We start from the raw sequence: 8144 nt of genomic DNA, 5'->3' as shown, positions 1-8144 counted from the left end.
CTTTTCTCTCTTCGCAACCCGGAAGTATCTCATTGGCATACTCAACCAGTGTCAAGGAAGCGAAGCAGCTTTTACAAGGTAACTTAGTACGCTTCACATAATTTAAAGACATTTACAAACTAAGGAGTTAAAGACATTTAAAAGCAAAGAAATTAAATAAAAAGTGGCTCACTTTTAAAATAATAATTACTAAAAGACTGTACAATGCAATAACAAGATTTTGGGGAAACAGATTTTAAAAGTTCATTTAAAAAAAAGAAGTGTGGTTTTAAAGCTGAATTTAAAAGCATTTGCCGTGGCACCACTCATGGCACACACATTAGTGTGCCACAGCACCCTGGTTGGGAATCATTCATAATTGTTCCAAAAAGATGACATTTATTTCATGTATTTCCAATCATTTCAATGGGAAAAGTTGACTTGAGATATGAGTGTTTTGAGTTACAAACGTGGTCAAGGAATAATTTGAATGTATATCTGCATACATGTTATATGCCTATGAGAGGGAAAAGAATCCACCTGAAACCGTGTGCCGTGATTGGCTGATACCTTCGATTGAATGCAAAACAAATAAATAAAAAATAGCGCACAGCGATTGGGCTGAAATGACAAACAGGCAGGTTTCCCGCCTCATTACGTGAAAGTCTCATGCTGATTGGACAGAAGTAAGCCGGAGGGGACCATTAAATGACCACCTGTATGCGGAAGCATCTGCGTGCCATCTGTTTCTACACCATTATGAGACGGCAGGAGTATTCCACCGGCCACTTGTCATCATCAGTAACTGTTGTGAGTGTCCACAATAACAGTATACGATGTAAAATGTTTTTTTTTTTCACCAGCAAAAGCAGCAAGGAAAAGCATCTTTATTTATATAAGGCATTTCATACGCAAGGTGCTTACATGACTGAAAGGACAACATTTAAAAGCAAAAGTGTAAGGTAATAAAAAAGTATTTAAATCCCTACCGAACCTACCACCACCTTCACACAGTGCCATTCGGAAGAAGATACAGTAACACGTGTCGTCTCACGTAAACCGAGCACCGATCAAGATTGCATTGTTGTCACAAATGGATGCAGCCAATTAATGCTGGAGTGGAACAAAAAACAAAAGCTTTTTTGTCACATGTTAAAACTGTATGAAAAGACTTTTGTGGAAAACTCATCACTTTCTCGCTCCATCTTATGCCCATGTCTAATATTTCTTCACTTGTCACATCATTCTAAAAAAAAAAACTAGCCAATCACAAGTGAGGCTATACTCCAAATCTTGCTAGCAGCTTCAACACATAACATGGACACAAAAACACCACCAACCCCACGTTGACAATTTATCTGAAGATAATTATAAAATGATTATCAGACACTAATATTGGTGAAACTGTTAGCTAACTATAATCGGTGTTAATGCAGCTCTGCTTACCATTTGACTTGATAGCACGGTTGTATTTATATTTGCCAAATAATGACACAGCAAGGCAACATTTGGAACGTCCTCACATGTATTAATGAACGAAGCCCAATCAGCTCCATATTGAAATCCCGCAATGTGAGGCATTCAAACCCGTTATTATACAGATGGCAAAAATCAACTTTTTGCTCCACGGTTGGACCCGGCCGGCGCTGCGCTACATGATCATGAAGAGGCCCGGCGTTGACATTTGTCCAACGTCCTTCTAACACCCCCCCCCCCCCCACCCCGCCCCTCCGCAGCGTGTTGGCATTTAAGCCCTTCCTCTGTGCCAATATGTCCTCCCCCTCACTCACTCTCACTGCCTTCGCCCCGAGTCTGTCATTCTGTCTGTCTGTTGGTGTGAAGCCAATCACACGTGCCCCTGGGCCTCCATGTCGGCGGAACGAGGTGATAAACGCTGCAACCATGACAACTGGCGAGCCGCGCGCGCGCGCACACAGGCGCACACGCCTCGGCATTGTTAATTCACCACGTCCGGCTTTCACCTGAGCTCCCGATATAATAACACACGAGCGTCCGCATGGCTTAGCAAAAATGCTGTTGAATAAGCATTTCGCCGGTGAAAAGTAGCAATGCACATTCGTAGATGACTACCACCACGTATCCCGCCAGGCATTCCACCATTCGTTTATGAAGCCAGGGGCGCCATTAAGGATATTTCCTTTTGTAGTCCTTTTCTAACTGTACAATTCCTTTCTGCATACAAATTAAAATAAAAAAATCATTCAAAAACCGCTGATGAATACGGAATATACATTTCCACGAAAAAAACGGGATTACAAAGTATTTCTTAAAAATGGTAAGAAAATCAGCAGATTCGATCGCCGTAGCCAGAAGTGAAGCCACCGGCGGCCATCTTGCATTGCCACTCGCTCAAAGCGTTCCCAGCGAATGTAAACAACAAAGATGGCTGATTCCGACAAAGTGTTTGTTGCTCTGGTTCGTCACAACACATTTTGACCTCCAGCAAACCTTCATTTATAATTTCCCATAAATTAAGGAATAATAATTCGGACCGTTCAGTTCATTATGTTCCTGTCAAGGTTATTTTAGTTAACTAAAACAAACGAAAAAAAACCCCTCCAAAAACAATTTCATTAACAAAATAAAATAAAAACAAAAATGCTAACTAAAACTAACTGAAACTAAATTTTATGTTTACAAAACTAACCAACTAACTAACTGTCCTTCATTTTCGTCTTTGGTAATTAATTTAATGCATGAGCCTTTGGGGATGATTTTAAATGTGATTTTAAGTAGATTTATTTTGATATGAACCAGAATAAGGACGTTTGAAAGTGTGCCACACAAAAGTGACGTCATCTAGCAGCAGCCAATAGAAAAGCACCTTCAGTTGACGTTGCTCCCAGAGTGTTTTTTAAATATTGCGCACAAGTAATAAAATGTATTTTTTTAAACTAAAACTAATACTGAAACTAACTAAAACTAAGCATTTATAAAATAACTAAAACGAATAAAAACAGAACAGAACCACCTTGAAAACTAATTAAAACTTTTTGACTTTTTAAAATTACTTTTTGAGGATTTAATGCATAAATGGTCGGAGGTCGGAAAAGTCCGCCTTACCGCCTGATAACGATCCTGATCATGAATCAAGTGTGTTAGTGGAGAGAAACATAGAAAACAGGCTGGATAGTAAATTGTTAACAATTTAAAATTATAAATTCAATTGTTGACAAACTTAAAAAAAATAATTGCTTTAATTGGTAACACACAGTTTAATTAAGTTAGTCCAAACTGACAGTTTAATTAATTACGAGTTCATTAAACTTAATATATTAAATTGTGTGTTACCGATTGAAAATATATATATATTTTTTTAAGTTGGTCAACAATTCAATTTGTAATCTTAAATCGAATGTTATTTTTCCTGCCATCACATATGCTCCTTTAGCCGTCATCACACTAGCATTTTTAGCTTCTGCGCGTCTCTCCATGAGGGGGGGGGGCATGGGGGGGGGGGTAATGATAAAATGCAGCCAGCTGAATCTTTGTAAGGCGCTGTGAATGGCTTCCCCCTCGGTCCTCGTCCTCAAGACTCACTGGAAGTCCCGACGCCGTTTCCGGAACATTCCGAAGGGGTTTCCCATGGCAACCGATTTGAATTGCAATTAATACGAGAGGTGCCTAATTAGCTCACGCTTGTGTCATGCGAGGGAGTTACGGGGGTTTTAACGTGCGGCCTTCCGTCAGCGGCAGCGTGTGAATCAGTACTTCAACAAGTGTGTGTCTCCAATGTGGTTTGTCCTTGCCCTTGGTGCGAGCGTGTGAATCAGAGGTGAGTCCTCTCGAGTGCTGCTCTCTGCTTTCGTGTTATGACACAAGTACCTGACGCCCCGCCCCCGCCCCCGCCGCGCCGCCCCAGTCCCCCGCCACATTCACGTGCCCTTGCACCAACATGTTGTCAAGCCCGTAATCCTCACTATTCACGTCCCTCTCGCTTCCTATAGTGCCTTGAATTACAAATGGTTCGACTTGCAAGTCCTGCCAATTTTTTTTTTGCTTTGACTCGCAAGTGCAAAGTAGCCCGTGAAAATCTGCATTTAATTGACACACTTTTAAATGCATTGGCAAGAATTGTCCCCATTTAGCGGCTGGCGCTAAATACCCGCATGGTATATTTTGGCAGGTCTTAAGTAGGCCGATGCCGGCCGGTACTGATTAATCTGCTGATTATTTAAATATATGTATAGAATGCATAAAATTACCAGCGCTTCCCAATTCCTTTTCAATGGGTGTCACTAACGCACAAACTTTCGCTATTAACTCGTTCACTGCCATTGACGGCTATAGACGTAAAACGTTTTTTTTTTTTTACTATTTCTATTAGTTTAACATTTTGTTCCCATTTTAGTTAACAAAAGTATGAAAACCTAGAATTTTTTTTGATTGTACATTTAGAACAAAATTTGTGATCAATCGTGAGTTAACGAGTGAAGTCATGTGATCGATGCTAACTTCCTGTTAGCATTTGAACCGGATCCTCCCTTTGCTTTTAGCATTAGCGCTAGGCTAGCGCTGTTTTAAAAATAAAGCTTTTTTTGTATTTAGATATACAGTGGATGTAATGTAAAAAACGCTTGCTGGTTGCTAATGCTATGCGAGAAAAATGGTGCATTCAGGGTACTTTCACAGCGGAGGAAACTTCGGTCTTCTTCAATAATGTTTTAAGGGGAAAATAATCGGCCATTTGGCCCAATTAGCCGATTGTTTTGGCCAATATTTGAAGGCCAATAATCAGCCGATTATAATCGACGGCTGGTTAATCGGTCGGGCCCTAGTTTTAAGTATTTGCCGTGGTATCGTTTTAGTACCGGTATATTATGCCGGCGTCGTATCATCGTCCCTAAAATAACGCTACGCCGCTGCAAGCCCATTCATAAATCGAGCTATGCGGCAATTAAAAAGAAACGACATCCATTCTAGATGTCAGTCTAAAGAGTTCCCCATCTGAAAACAAGAAGTATTTTATGTGCTCAAAGCGGCTCGCTCGCGGTCGTGCAGTTGGCTGATGGCGCCTGACAGCCATCTTCTTTCAGTTCCTCTCCGTTTTCCTGATTTAAGATCAGCGACGACACCCCCAACAACCGCCCTGTGCCTGCTTAAATTCTCCTTCATTGCTACCAGTGACTCCAAAACTTGAGGTATATATATATATGTAGCTAGCTATACCTGTATATTTAGCTAGCTAGCTACAGTGATGCTATCTATCCATCATATATATGTAGCCTGTATCTATCTATCCATCCATAGTATATATGTAGCTAACTATTCCTGTATATTTAGCTAGCTAGCTACAGTGATGCTATCTATCTATCTATATAAGTAGCTAGCTACAGTGATGCTATCTATCCATCATATATATGTAGCCTGTATCTATCTATCCATCCATAGTATATATGTAGCTAACTATTCCTGTATATTTAGCTAGCTAGCTACAGTGATGCTATCTATCCATCATATATATGTAGCCTGTATCTATCTATCCATCCATAGTATATATGTAGCTAACTATTCCTGTATATTTAGCTAGCTAGCTACAGTGATGCTATCTATCTATCTATATATGTAGCTAGCTACAGTGATGCTATCTATCCATCATATATATGTAGCCTGTATCTATCTATCCATAGTATACATGTAGTTAGCTATAGCTGTATATTTAGCTAGCTAGCTAACTACAGTGATGCTAACTATCTATCTAATATATGTAGCTAGTTATACCTGTATATTTAGCTAGCTAGCTACAGTGAGGCTATCTATCTATCTATCCATCTATCTATCTATCGTATATATGTAGCTAGCTATAGCTGTATATTTAGCTAGCTAGCTAGCTAGCTACAGTGAGGCTATCTATCTATCAAAGATTACATGCACATTTAGTAAGTCAAAACTCCCTCTACTGGCTGTCACAAGTTTTATTTATGCACAACGACCCATGCAGCCATTGATAAACGTGTCTAAATGCATTTTTTTTGTTCATGCATGCCAGGCAGCCCGAACGCCCGCCCGCCCGCCTCCTTCCCTCCATCGCAGGCCGGGCCCGGCATTAAGTGGCCTTGTGGGGAAGCCGCGATACGGCCTAATGCACCTGAGAGCCCCTGAAATCTATAACCATCGTCTACAGCTTCCTGATATTACTGGAAGCGTCTGTGTTGTGCCGTCTGATTGGAATCTCCGGGGACGGCGTTCCTTCGCATCGCCGCGGGGCGATCGAGTGAGAGAGAGAGAGAGAGAGAGAGACAGATGCTCCGCCGCCGTTTCCTCAAGGTGATTCACCTTCACGCGGGCGCCCCAAATCGATGTGAAATTGAACTGAAAATTGAACTTTGAGCGCAATAATGTGGAAGACATGTTATTAAATCTTTTCCTGAGGCTCGCCGATATGCAAAAGCCCTCTGAGGGTGAAGAGTGTGTGTGTGTGGGGGGGGGGGGGGGGGTGTTGGCGACGACACGCATCAGTGCGTCGTCATAATTGTCCGCAATGCCATGGCCTGGATATCATTTTATTGGCTTCAAATGTCATTACAAAAAGATTTTCCGTCATGTGCAGCTGTTATTAAAGGCCCTCTCTCTTATTACTTACTAATGCGACAATCATTTGTCACGCAAGACTCTAAATTTGGCATACATCAACTAACGAAAATCTTATTACGTTGTTAGTGGAGTGAATCATATCCACACTGAACACAAGCTTTCGAAAAGGAATTGTGTCATGATTGAATCAATTACAATGTATTTGGACTCAATCGTATCATAATTGTAGCGAATCGTATTTTTTGTGTGTGTAGTGTATCAAATACTAGCTGGAGGGGATCAATCAAAACGAGAGTAAATCGTATTGTATCTGGAGTGAATCGTGTCAGAATTGTAATGAATTGCATCACAATTGGTGTGAATCGATTCGTATTTGGAATGAATACTGTTATGATTGGAATGAATCATACCATACTTGGAGGAAATCATATTTATTTGGAGCGAATCGTGTCATAATTGTAATGAATCGTGTCATTACTCAAGTGAATCGATTTGTATTTGGAATGAATAGTGTTATGATTGGAGTAAACCCTGTTGTATTTGGAGTGAATCGTGTCATACTTTGAATGAATTGTATAACAATTGGAGTGAATCGATACATATTTGGAACGAATCGTGTCATATTTGGAGGAAATCGTATTTATTTGGAGAGAATTGTGTCATAATTGATATGAATCGTATTACATTTGGAGTGAATCACATAACAGTTTGAATGAATCGTTTCAGAATTGGAGGAAATCGTATTTATTTGGAGAGAATCGTGTCATAATTGCAATGAATCGTATCATTATTTGAGTGAATCGATTTGTATTTGGAATGAATAGTGTTATGATCGGAATGAGTATCATATTTGGAGGAAGTATGGTAATATTTATTTGGAATGACTCGTTTCATAATTGGAGTAAACCCTGTTCTATTTGGAGTGAATCGTGTCATACTTTGAATGAATTGTATAACAATTGGAGTGAATCGATACATATTTGGAACGAATCGTGTCATATTTGGAGGAAATCGTATTAATTTGGAGCAAATCGTGTCATAATTGATATGAATCGTATCATTGCTCGAGTGAACCGTGTTTTCATTGGAGTGAATCGTATCCTAAGTGGAGTGAATCGTATTACATTTGGAGTGAATCATATAACAGTTTGAATGAATCGTTTCATAATCGGAGGGAACCGTAAATAGGGAAGGCCTTATGTGTAGGGCTCGACATTTGAACGCCGCGTTTACCACCTGAGGGGCAGATTAGGGCGCGCATATAACGTGAATGGCATCGTATGGGACGGTACGATTAATGCAGTGAATTGTGTGTTGTAACATCAATCGACTGAATCGTGGAGATGGGAGACGCCGCCATAAACATGTGTAAGAGTCCACTTCCTCAACGCACGAGGTGCACTTACATCCCCTAAAGGGCTAATTATTGACTCGGCGGTTTGTTCTCAAACTATAAAAGGTAGATGCGGCAACAAAAATAAAAAGAGTACAGTAGGACCGAGTCCCTCAAGGTGCCAAAGCTAATGGTGCTAATAATTGAACTCCGAGGTAACCGTTGATTTGCAGCGAGCGCGTGGCCGTCGTTCTTTCCCGTGTCAATCAAAAAGAAT

At 40.4% G+C, this 8144-nt stretch overlaps 1 protein-coding gene across 1 annotated transcript in view; it reads left to right on the top strand.

The window, feature by feature from the left end:
• The first annotated feature begins 5010 nt into the window (after nt 1-5010).
• Nucleotides 5011-8144, top strand: part of LOC147162513 (SLIT and NTRK-like protein 3) — a 37300-nt gene continuing 34166 nt past the window's right edge. The window contains exons 1-2 of the mRNA XM_086093998.1: nt 5011-5141; nt 5990-6267. The gene's annotated coding sequence lies outside the window, so the exon portion shown is untranslated. The remainder of the gene's footprint in view (nt 5142-5989; nt 6268-8144) is intronic.

Source organism: Leptonotus elevatus, chromosome 14 (genome assembly GCF_054856555.1).
Source record: "Leptonotus elevatus isolate MCC_2025b chromosome 14, RoL_Lele_1.0, whole genome shotgun sequence".
Lineage (NCBI taxonomy): Eukaryota > Metazoa > Chordata > Actinopteri > Syngnathiformes > Syngnathidae > Leptonotus > Leptonotus elevatus.
The sequence above is the reverse complement of the archived record's forward strand: the minus strand, read 5'-3'. Positions and strand labels throughout refer to the sequence as shown.